This window comes from Spermophilus citellus (assembly GCF_964194105.1).
Source record: "Spermophilus citellus genome assembly, chromosome: 4".
NCBI lineage: Eukaryota > Metazoa > Chordata > Mammalia > Rodentia > Sciuridae > Spermophilus > Spermophilus citellus.
In genome coordinates this window covers 58127637-58139369 of record NC_138185.1, presented here as the reverse complement: position 1 = coordinate 58139369, position 11733 = coordinate 58127637, and the positions used below count along the sequence as shown (strand labels likewise).

Genomic DNA, 11733 nt, shown 5'->3' with positions numbered 1-11733 from the left:
CTAGGATTTCTTTTCTATCACTTGGGAACAATGACAGTTATCAACTTTGTGTCTCCATGAGAACAGGACACATATGGTGTAAATCAGCTAGGCTAGAAAACAGATATTGACCTTCAAATGCAGCATAAGATGGAAAAATAAGACCAGGGAAAGCTCTAGTAGGATTTTTGTTCATAGCAAGATTGTGCACAAAATATTCTAGACCTGACCCATATACCTGTGAGGGGCCCCTTGGGAGTGTTGAGTAAGGCCATACAAGGACAGCTTCGAAGAGAAAACAACAGCTAAGTAGGTAGTCCAGTTATATTGTTAGCCAGAGACCTACAAGTTTGGGTATGAGTGACTTAGAGTGAGAGGAACCTTGGATAAACAGGGTTTACTGGGCAGGTAGGTGTGAGGCCAAGAGAAGACACAAGGCCTAGAGAAAATTTATAATGTTGGGAAAAGAGCTGAAGAGGCCATTTGTAGGTAACCCACAGAGGAGGTGAAGAGAAAGCTGCTAGGTCTGTGACCAGGATGCTGTGTGATGTGAACTTGTGGGCTTGCTTGGCCTTCTTGTTTTTTCCTGTCAATTGACAGATCCTGTTGTTTCCATAGCAGGGGAAACATTTCTTTGGTCAAGATATTTGGAGTAGCTTATGGACTTCTACTTGTTTTTTTTTTTTTTCTTCTGGTACTGGGGATTGCACTCCAGGTACTTTACCACTGAGCTATGTCCCCAATACTTCTTATTTTATTTTATTTTTTTATTTTGAGACAGTGTTTTGCTAAATTGCTGAGGCTGTTTTCAAACTTGTGATCTTCCTGATTCAGCCTTCCAAGTAGCTGGGACTAGAGAGGTGCTCCAGCACAACTGGATAGACTTCTGTTTTAATATGAAGGAAAATTAGCTGTAATGATACTCTTTGGTTCAGAAAATAATCATAGACAATTGCTCTGTATAGCATATTTTTATCGACTTTGATTCAATGGAATTGTTAGTTATTATTATTGTGTAATTTTTCTTTTAATGGTGCTTATATGGTATTTATTTCATTGTCTTAAATAATTTGTATTGTTTCTCCTAGTTTATAGTAAAATGTTATGAAGATTATGTCTTAGTACTTAATTTTACCATTGTTATGTAGGTGATCAAGCACTATTTGCATATTGGTCAACATACACATTTATTTATACATGTAACTATTAAATTTTGCACACATGTGTATTTATATATTTTCTACCATCATCAGTTGTTCAGAATTCTAGACTGTTAACTAAATTTCAGGAGTAACTGTGGAAGAGAGAGATGAGATGGCCCTCAATGTTAGAACTAATCTGTACTACAGTTGAAGGACTGGAAAGAGAGAGTACAAAACAAATATTGGTCAAGCACCTGCTGTGTGCCACGTAACATAGTAGATGACTTTTTTGTTTATTTGTATTTTTATTTGAGTCATTACCTTTACTTCATTGCTTATGTTACCTATTCCAATGAATACAATAAACTTCTTTTTAGGAAAATGAGGCACACAAAAGCCTTCTGTGCAAGTTCTGTATTATTTTAAAATTTTATTGGTTTGTAAAAGCATTTCCACAACACAACTGGAGAGATCTGAGAAAGCACATGATGCATTTTGGGGAGCAGAACACTTGAACCATTATTTCATTTCATCTCATAATAAAATTAGCAGGTCAATAAACTCAGGGTTCCTTATGATGATGTAGTGGCTGCTACAACTGCAAAAGCCCTTGTCAGTTTATCCACGTATGTACAGCTAGGTTACCAAGTGTTAACCACACAAGATCTATTGGGAGAACAGCATCTAACTATGTCTGGGTCCAATTTTGTCACAGGGAAGAAATTTGGCATTTTCAGTCTTTTTCATAAGGTATGCTGCTGTCCTCGAGGCCTGCATTATATGATGCTGAAGACCATGGAGAGATACTGCTCATAAGACACCTGAATCCAGCCGTCCTGATCAATGTGGTAATGTCCAAATATGTCCATCAACCTCTGCAAGACATTGTAGACCTGGATGAGAGTGCTTGCTTGAGCTCCTTCTTGTCGATCATCCCAGAGTTGTCCCTGTCATAGGTGAGGAAGGCATTCTGCCAGTCTCTGATGAATATCCACATGCTAGTGAACTCACTGAAGTTCCAGCCAGCCTTGTCCTCCTGGTCAAACATAGAAATGATTGACCTGACAGTCACTGGGTTAAGTCAGGCCCGCATGCTATGAGAGGATCTGGCTCCAACTCACCATTGGATAACGCTTGCTGAAGCTTATTGTCCAATATCACCCCACTTCTGTCTTTATCAATTTATCGGAAGACATTCCACAGGTAGCTCTGGTCTGGCAGTGCAGGGCCTGCAGCTGGCCCTGGGCTAGTTTACATTGTCTTTATCAGGTTAAGTGACCTTGAACAAATTTCTGCCCTTGTTAATCCCACATTTCTCTATCTGCAAAGTGTGGGGCTCTCTTCATCTCTAATTCTTGATAGCTTTTACATTCGATTCCATGGTTTCACCCCTGGTATGTGTGCATCTTGCTCCCCGGAGCTCTCTGAATATGGTGTATGGGTTTGCTTCCACATGCTTGGAAGCATCCTAAGCAAATGTGATTGAGCTTTAGCAATACACACTAGAGATTCTTTCCACAATGGTCACTAATGATCCCTAATGAAGACACAATCTGAAAGGTAAACAAACCAACAGCTCCTTTGTTTTTGTGAAGCGAGAACTAAGGGTTATTGATTATTCTTCTGACCCAGGACGGATCCATATAGATCTGGGGAAGATTGATGGCTCTTTTGATCTGGAGGATAAGCCAAGCCTGACAACACAGTGCTCCTTTAGAAATTGTACTTTGTATATAGCACCTGGCAGGGCTTGGCCAGGCTCCTCTTACACTGCTTCTTTTTCTTACAAAAACTCTGGTCAATTATATTCACAACATTGCAAAATATGTCATAATGAAGAGTTCCTTCAAGGTGCCAAGTCTGGGCTCTGCTGATCATTAAGGATTGAGAAAAATAATAATGGTATTTTCAAACTGTATCATTCATATTCTCAAAGCCTCATGGGAACTCTAAATTTATCCAGGCTCTTTGCTTAACTATGCTTGATTTGTCTAGACCCTATTAAAATAGTAATCAGGCAGACTTGGGAATGGGGTTTATTCCCCATATTTCAGTAACTCTGTGTTTCATGCAAAGCATTGCCATTTTTTGCAGCCCAGCTGCTGGTAGAGCTGATAGTAGGTGTAACACAGTCTATAACTGCCATCAGGGAAAGAAAATCCTGTGAGGGTATAGTGGTCAGGTATTGATAAGATTCTGAGGGTATCTACAAAACCCACCTGTTGGCTTACTGGGCCTAGTTTAACAACTTCTTTAAAGTGCTCCATTTTATCCAAACAATAGTTTCAGGACCATAAAAAGTCTATATGGAAGATTCTCAGGGGTAAACAGAAGGGTGTTAAGAAAGCCTGCAAATTATTAAGTCCTCAGCATTTACCTGGAGTAATCTAAAGATATTGGAAGCTAAGTACATTGGCTCATTTTCAAAAGGTGACTTATTGTGTTAAACTATTAAATATTTCAACAAATATTTATACATTAGTATTGGTAAGTCTCTTCCTTATTTTTTTGATAATGGCTGTTGGCATATTTATCCACGATTTTTCCTTAGTGAAATTGTGTATATCTCTAACAAGAAGTTTACCTACCCTGCAATATTTTACTACCCAAAAGAATTGGCCACAGGTAGATCAACTTATGTAACCATGATTTGACACCATGATTTGACACAAGTGGGAGGCATATATGAAGAGGGAAAGGAGGTGAGAGTCATCCTCTTGCTCAAGAAGTATTCTTCTACTGCTGATATTTTTAAAGGAGATTAAGGATTTTTTAAATGATCTTTGAACCCATGATCATTGAGCCAACAACCATGTTATAGCAGAGGCCATGTTAGATATAGTTAAGCTGCAAATCCACTTTGTTTCTCTCTCAGGCTGCCATGCTGCCTCCAGGTCCTTGGGAAAACTTAGAAATGGTAGCTTCATGTAAGGGACATTATTCAAATAGCTCAGCAATGGTTCCTGAGTTTCTGATGTCTCAGTTTTACAGCAATATAAAGTCATATCAAAATGTAAGTTTCTCTGGTAAAGATAAACAGAGAGAAACATACTGAGCTGTATTACTGTAAGGTTGGTACATAAAATTTAAATGACTCAGAAAATACATAGTATACAAAATGAAGTGAGAAAGGGAGCAAAGAATAGCACCTCAAAAATCTCATTGGCTGTTATCAGAAGATTCTCAGAGTTTATTTTAATGATCCCAGAGGACAGCTAGCTGATTTCTCAGTCTACTTGTGGAATTCCTCACTGACACCTGTAGGAGCAGTTTCCCAGAAGAACCCAACCCTAATGGTCAGATTGCCCTGCAGGGGTCAGATGTAATCACTGAGCTGCTGTGAGGAGTGACAAGAACTGGGTCACTTAAAAACATATAATGTGATATACCTCCCATAAGGCGTCTGGACTGGCAGACTGTTTAGTCTGTGGAAACAATTGTTGGGAAATGTTTGCAACCTTGCAATATGGCCAAGCATACTAGTTCAAAGCGTATATTGGTTGATGTGTTTTATAATCTGTCTGCACTTTAACAGGAAGCAAAAGCACCATTCTTCCTTCCAATCTGTCTCTTATGGACTTCTCATTGTTTCATTTTTATTTTACAATTCTTCCCAAAAGGATCAGAGGTGAGTTCAGTGAATATAATAGAATAGCAATAAACCACTAACACCAAATCAAGGAAATCAAGACAAAAGGAAAAGGAGATGAGAATATGTTACCAAGGCTGAGGAGGTCTACAATCATAGTGCACAAAACTTTTCTATGAGTTTTCCAATAGCTGAGGGAAAAAGAAAGTCTTGATTAGCTCTCTTCAATGAAAGAAAGCCTTTTCTCCACAAATGAGAGAAACTTAGTTTCCTGGCTCTTTTCCATAAAAACAAGGACAACAACAAAAACAAACAAACAACAACAAAAAAAAGAAGAGATAAGAGGCAAATTATGTAAGAGACATTGGACCATTGATGTTTTCAGTACAACCTAAATAATTGCCACTAGAGACTGGTTGGATCCATTGGTGTTTCAGTTATTCAGACAATTCAGTGAGAAGGATCACCTCTCTGTGGTAGAGATGTATGTGGGCTGGTAAACCTTTCTGTTCTTCACCCCTCACGTTATTTGATCAATCTAGAGAGTGTCATCAATCTCCGACCTGGAGGTAAAACCCAGCCTATTTCCCCTTTGATATATAAAGTCTTATTGAAACACAGCCAAGTCTTGTCATCACATATTATAGTTACTTTTTAACTTCAATGGCAGGATCAACCAACAATGTACAGCCTAGAAAACACAACATATGTATAATCTGGCCACTTATAGAAAAAGTTTACCTATTCTTTCTCTAGAGAAATACTTAAATATCTGTCATTAGAACTAACAAGTACTTGCTTAAATTCAGTTGCCTCAGTCTAGTTAACCCAATAAAATCAGTATCTGCCACTAACAGCATTATGTATGGGAATCTTCAAGTAAGTGATTATATATGCCAGCTTATAAACTGAATGGAGGAAATGAGACCCAGGGCTAGTAAGTTTTGTTTAGAAGGAGAGTCAAGAGAAACAACCGGAGCATGAGACATTTTCATTGAGGTGGTTGAGGTGCTACTATGGTGGGGGTGGATCTGGAAGTACAATAAACAAAATGAAGGCTATTGATGATTGGGGTGAAAGGAAAGGGTGAGGCGAGGCACTGCATGACAGGAAAAGCATTGTGAATGGTAAGACAAGTACATACTTCCTTTCTGGATTTTACTTAGGATCAGCACAGTGGAGGTGCTAATGCTGGAACTCCACCATATCCATAGGTTCTCCAAGCAATGCAAAGTGGCTCACTCACTGTTGACACACAGGAAGTTGCCAAAAGCAGAAAATCTCCACTAACAAACTTAAGGATTGAATCATGAATGTGAAGTTTTAGATTTCAACAGAGGTTCTTCGATCACATTGTGCTTATTTTGAAAACACGTGAAATATCCCAAAAGTCAGTAGAATCGAAAGCATGGTTTTATCTAATTTTGCTCCATGACAGTCTTTGCCCTCTTACCTGAGTTGTATTTGTACAAAATTAACTAAAGATGCATATAAAATTTAAAATATGAAATGTAATTAAAAGGAATTTTCTACTTACAATTTTATGTATCACATACTTTGAAAATTTTAAGTGTGATGTTTCCTGCTCCCCTGCCCCAAATAAGATATTATTATTATTTGTTTATTTTTAAAATCTGGGATTGCAACTGAAACTGTCTTCTTGCTTTCTTTTTGGAATCTTTTTGGCTTTCATACCTAGTTTATTTAAAATGTGTGAAATATGCAGGATCACTTCAATTAGGCAGGGAAAATGTTTCAATTCACCTATGTATATATTGAATATCATGGGCATGTTTTTGCCTAACAAAACTTCCTATTAAAATAGAATTTTTGTTTCTAATGTGAAAATCTTTTCTCTTTAAACTGTTTATCTCTTTTGGAAAATACTTATTATCAAAAATCCTATGGTGGGGGTGGATCTGCAATGAACTTGGAATTGAGTAATAACAAAAAGTGAAGATCCTGATAGAAGACTTAAAAGAAAATTAATACGCTTACTGTGCTTCCCCTGTGTGATCTACATCATTAGCTGCTGGGGGAGATGGAAATTAGTTATTTTCTCAAAGTTTTTCAAAGTTTTTAAGGAAAACAGGTCATGTGACTAAAGTTAGAAAGTCAGTGATTGCTAAATTGGGTAATTTTATGTAATTCAGTAGAAACCAAGAAGATGGAGGTAAATTTGGGATAAAGCAATTAGACAAAAATTATGGGGGACCCAAGATTAATAATGGTAAATAATGGAAATACATTAAAAAGAGATTAATATAATAATTCATATTATTGTAAGTGGATTAAACATTTTATTTTATTTTATTTTATTTATTTTTTTTTTACATTTTTTTTATTGGTTGTTCACAACATTACAAAGCTCTTGACATATTATATTTCATACATTAGATTGACATGGGTTATGAACTCCCAATTTTACCCCAAATGCAGATTGCAGAATCACGTCAGTTACACATCCACAATTTTACATAATGCCATATTAGTGACTGTTGTATTCTGCTACCTTTCCTATCCCCTACTATCCCCCCTCCCCTCCCCTCCCATCTTCTCTCTCTACCCCATCTACTGTAATTCATTTCTCTCTTTGTTTATTTTCCCATTCCCCTCACAACCTCTTATATGTAATTTTGTTTAGCAATGAGTGTCTCCCTTCATTTCCATGCAATTTCCCTTTTCTCTCCCTTTCCCTCCCATCTCAAGTCTCTGTTTAATGTTACTCTTTTCTTCCTACTCTTCCTCCCTGCTCTGTTCATACTTGCTCTCATTATATCAAAGAAGACATTTGGTATCTGTTTTTTAGGGTTTGGCTAGCTTCACTAAGCATAATCTGCTCTAATGCCATCCATTTCCCTGAAAATTCTATGATTTTGTCATTTTTTATTGCTGCATAGTACTCCATTGTGTATAGATGCCACATTTTTTTTATCCATTCGTCTATTGAAGGGCATCTGGGTTGGTTCCACAGTCTAGCTATTGTGAATTGTGCTGCTATGAACATCGATGTGGCAGTGTCCCTGTAGCATGCTCTTTTAAGGTCTTCAGGGAATAGTCCGAGAAGGGCAATAGCAGGGTCAAATGGTGGTTCCATTCCCAGCTTTCCCATGAATCTCCAAACTGCTTTCCAAATTGGCCGCACCAATTTGCAGTCCCACCAGCAATGTACAAGTGTACCCTTTTCTCCACATCCTCGCCAGCACTTGTTGTTGTTTGAATTCATAGTGGCTGCCAATCTTACTGGAGTGAGATGGTATCTTAGGGTGGTTTTGATTTGCATTTCTCTGACTGCTAGAGATGGAGAGCATTTTTTCATGTACTTGTTGATTGATTGTATATCCTCCTCTGAGAAGTGTCTGTTCAGGTCCTTGGCCCATTTGTTGATTGGGTTATTTGTTATCTTATTGTCTAGTTTTTTGAGTTCTTTGTATACTCTGGATATTAGGGCTCTATCTGAAGTGTGAGGCGTAAAAATTAGTTCCCAGGATGTAGGCTCCCTATTTACCTCTCTTATTGTTTCTTTTGCTGAAAAAAAACTTTTAAGTTTAATTAAGTCCCATTTGTTGATTCTAGTTGTTAACTCTTGTGCTATGGGTGTCCTATTAAGGAATTTGGAGCCCGACCCCACAATCTGTAGATCGGAGCCAACTTTATCTTCTATCAGACGCAGAGTTTCTGATTTGATATCAAGCTCCTTGATCCATTTTGAGTTAACTTTTGTGCATGGCGAGAGAAAGGGATTCAGTTTCATTTTGTTGCATATGGATTTCCAGTTTTCCCAACACCATTTGTTGAAGATGCTATCCTTCCTCCATTGCATGCTTATAGCCCCTTTATCAAATATAAGATAGTTGTAACTTTGTGGGTTAGTCTCTGTGTCCTCTATTTTATACCATTGGTCCACCCGCCTGTTTTGGTACCAGTACCATGCTGTTTTTGTCACTATTGCTCTGTAATATAGTTTGAAATCTGGTATCGCTATACCGCCTGATTCACTCTTTCTGCTTAGAATTGCTTTTGCTATTCTGGGTCTTTTATTTTTCCATATGAATTTCATGATTGCTTTATCTATTTCTACAAGAAATGCCGTTGGGATTTTGATTGGCATTGCATTAAATCTATAGAGAACTTTTGGTAATATCGCCATTTTGATGATGTTTGTTCTGCCTATCCATGAACAGGGTATATTTTTCCATCTTCTAAGATCTTCTTCTACTTCTCTCTTTAGGGTTCTGTAGTTTTCATTGTATAAATCTTTCACCTCTTTTGTTAGGTTGATTCCCAAGTATCTTATTTTTTTTGAGGATATTGTGAATGGAGTGTTTTTCCTCATTTCCATTTCAGAAGTTTTGTTGCTGATATACAGAAATGCCTTTGATTTATGCGTGTTGATTTTATATCCTGCCACTTTGCTGAATTCATTTATTAGTTCTAGTAGTTTCTTTGTAGACCCTTTTGGGTCTTCTAGGTATAGAATCATGTCATCTGCAAATAGTGATAATTTAAGTTCTTCTATTCCAATTTTTATGCCTTTAATTTCTTTCGTCTGTCTAATTGCTCTGGCCAGTGTTTCGAGAACTATATTGAATAGAAGTGGAGATAGAGGGCATCCCTGTCTTGTTCCGGATTTTAGAGGGAATGCCTTCAACTTTTGTCCATTCAGAATGATGCTAGCCTGAGGCTTAGCATAGATAGCTTTTACAATGTCAAGGTAAGTTCCTGTTATCCCTAGTTTTTCTAATGTTTTGAACATAAAGGCATGCTGTACTTTGTCGAATGCTTTCTCTGCATCTATCGAGATGATCATATGGTTCTTATCTTTAAGTCTATTGATGTGGTGAATAACATTTATTGATTTCCGTATGTTGAACCATCCTTGCATCCCAGGGATGAATCCTACTTGATCATGGTGCACTATTTTTTTGATGTGTTTTTGTATTCGATTCGCCAGAATTTTATTGAGGATTTTTGCATCTAGGTTCATTAGAGATATTGGTCTGTAGTTTTCTTTCTTTGAGGTGTCTTTGTCTGGTTTTGGGATCAGGGTGATGTTGGCCTCGTAGAATGAATTTGGAACTTCTCCCTCTTTTTCTATTTCCTGAAATAACTTGAATAGTATTGGTATTAATTCTTCTTTAAAGGTTTTGTAAAACTCCGCTGTATACCCATCCGGTCCTGGGCTTTTCTTGGTTGGTAGTCTTTTGATGGCTTCTTCAATTTCATGTATTGATATTGGTCTGTTCAGATTGTCTATATCCTCCTGACTCAGTCTGGGCAAATCATATGACTTAAGAAATTTATCGATGTCTTCACTATCCTCTATTTTATTGGAATATAGATTTTCAAAATAATTTCTAATTGTCTTCTGTATTTCTGTAGCATCTGTTGTGATATTGCCTTTTTCATCCCGTATGTTAGTAATTTGAGTTCTCTCTCTTCTTCTCTTCGTTAGCATGGCTAAAGGTCTGTCGATCTTATTTATTTTTTCGAAGAACCAACTTTTAGTTTTGTTAATTTTTTCAATAGTTTCTTTTGTTTCAATTTCATTAATTTCTGCTCTGATTTTAATTATTTCTTGCCTTCTGCTACATTTGCTGTTGTTTTGCTCTTCCTTTTCTAGGGCTTTGAGTTGGAGTGTGAGCTCATTTATTTGTTGGTTTCTTCTTTTTTTGAGGAATGACCACCAGGCGATGAACTTTCCTCTTAAAACTGCTTTCATTGTGTCCCATTGATTCCGATATGTTGTGTCTGTATTTTCGTTTATCTCTAAGAATTTTTTGATTTCCTCCTTTATGTCTTCTGTAACCCATTGATCATTCAGTAACATATTGTTCATTTTCCATGTGATGTAGGATTTTTCCTTCCTTCTTTTATCATTGATTTCCAGTTTCATTCCATTATGATCAGATAAAATGCATGGTATTATCCCCACCCCTTTATATTTACTGAGGTTTGCCCTATGGCATAATATATGGTCTATTTTTGAGAAGGATCCATGTGCTGCTGAGAAGAAAGTATATCCATTTGATGATGGTTGATATATTCTATATAAGTCAGTTAAGTCTAGGTTATTGATTGTGGTATTGAGTTCTATAGTTTCTTTATTTAACTTTTGTTTGGAGGATCTGTCCAATGGTGAGAGAGGTGTGTTGAAGTCTCCCATAATTATTGTGTTGTGGTCTATTTGATTCTTGAATTTGAGGAGAATTTGTTTTGTGAATGTCGCAGCACCATTGTTTGGTGCGTAAATATTGATAATTGTTATGTCTTGTTGGTGAATGGTTCCTTTTAACAGTATATAATGACCTTCTTTATCCCTTTTGATTAACTTAGTCTTGAAGTCGATTTTATTCGATATGAGGATGGCCACCCCTGCTTGCTTACGAGGACCATGTGCGTGGTATATTTTTTCCCATCCTTTCACCTTCAGCCTGTGTATGTCTTTTCCCATCAGATGTGTCTCCTGGAGGCAGCATATTGTTGGATTTGTTTTTTTAATCCATGATACCAGCCTATGTCGCTTTATTGGAGAGTTTAAGCCATTAACATTCAGAGTTACTATTGATATGTGGTTTGAACTTCCATCCATGTTTGATTGTTTATCCTTTTTTTTAAAAAAAAAAATTTAGTTTGTCTCTCCATGATTGTCTTTCCCCTTGCCCTCTGTCTTTACTGCGGCACTTCCCACTGATGGTTTTGGTTATTGTTTTTCATTTCTTCCTCGTGTAGTGTTTTGCTCAAAATGCTTTGCAATGCTGGTTTTCTGGCTGCAAATTCTTTTAACTTTTGTTTATCATGAAAGATTTTTATTTCGTTGTCATACCTGAAGCTTAATTTTGCTGGATACAGAATTCTTGGTTGGCATCCATTGTCTTTCAGTGTTTGAAATACATTGTTCCATGACCTTCTTGCTTTCAGTGTCTGTGATGAAAAATCCGTGGTTAACCGTATTGGTTTACCCCTAAATGTAATCTGTCTCCTTTCTCTTGTAGCTTTTAATATTTTCTCTTTGTTCTGTAT

The 11733-nt window shown here is 37.0% G+C and overlaps 1 pseudogene across 1 annotated transcript; it reads right to left on the bottom strand.

Annotated features, from left to right (window-relative positions):
- Positions 1 to 1897: 1897 nt before the first annotated feature.
- LOC308648150 (programmed cell death protein 6-like) lies at positions 1898 to 2169 on the bottom strand (annotated as a pseudogene). Its single transcript has one exon. The product of its transcript is annotated as a programmed cell death protein 6-like (transcript).
- Positions 2170 to 11733: the final 9564 nt, after the last annotated feature.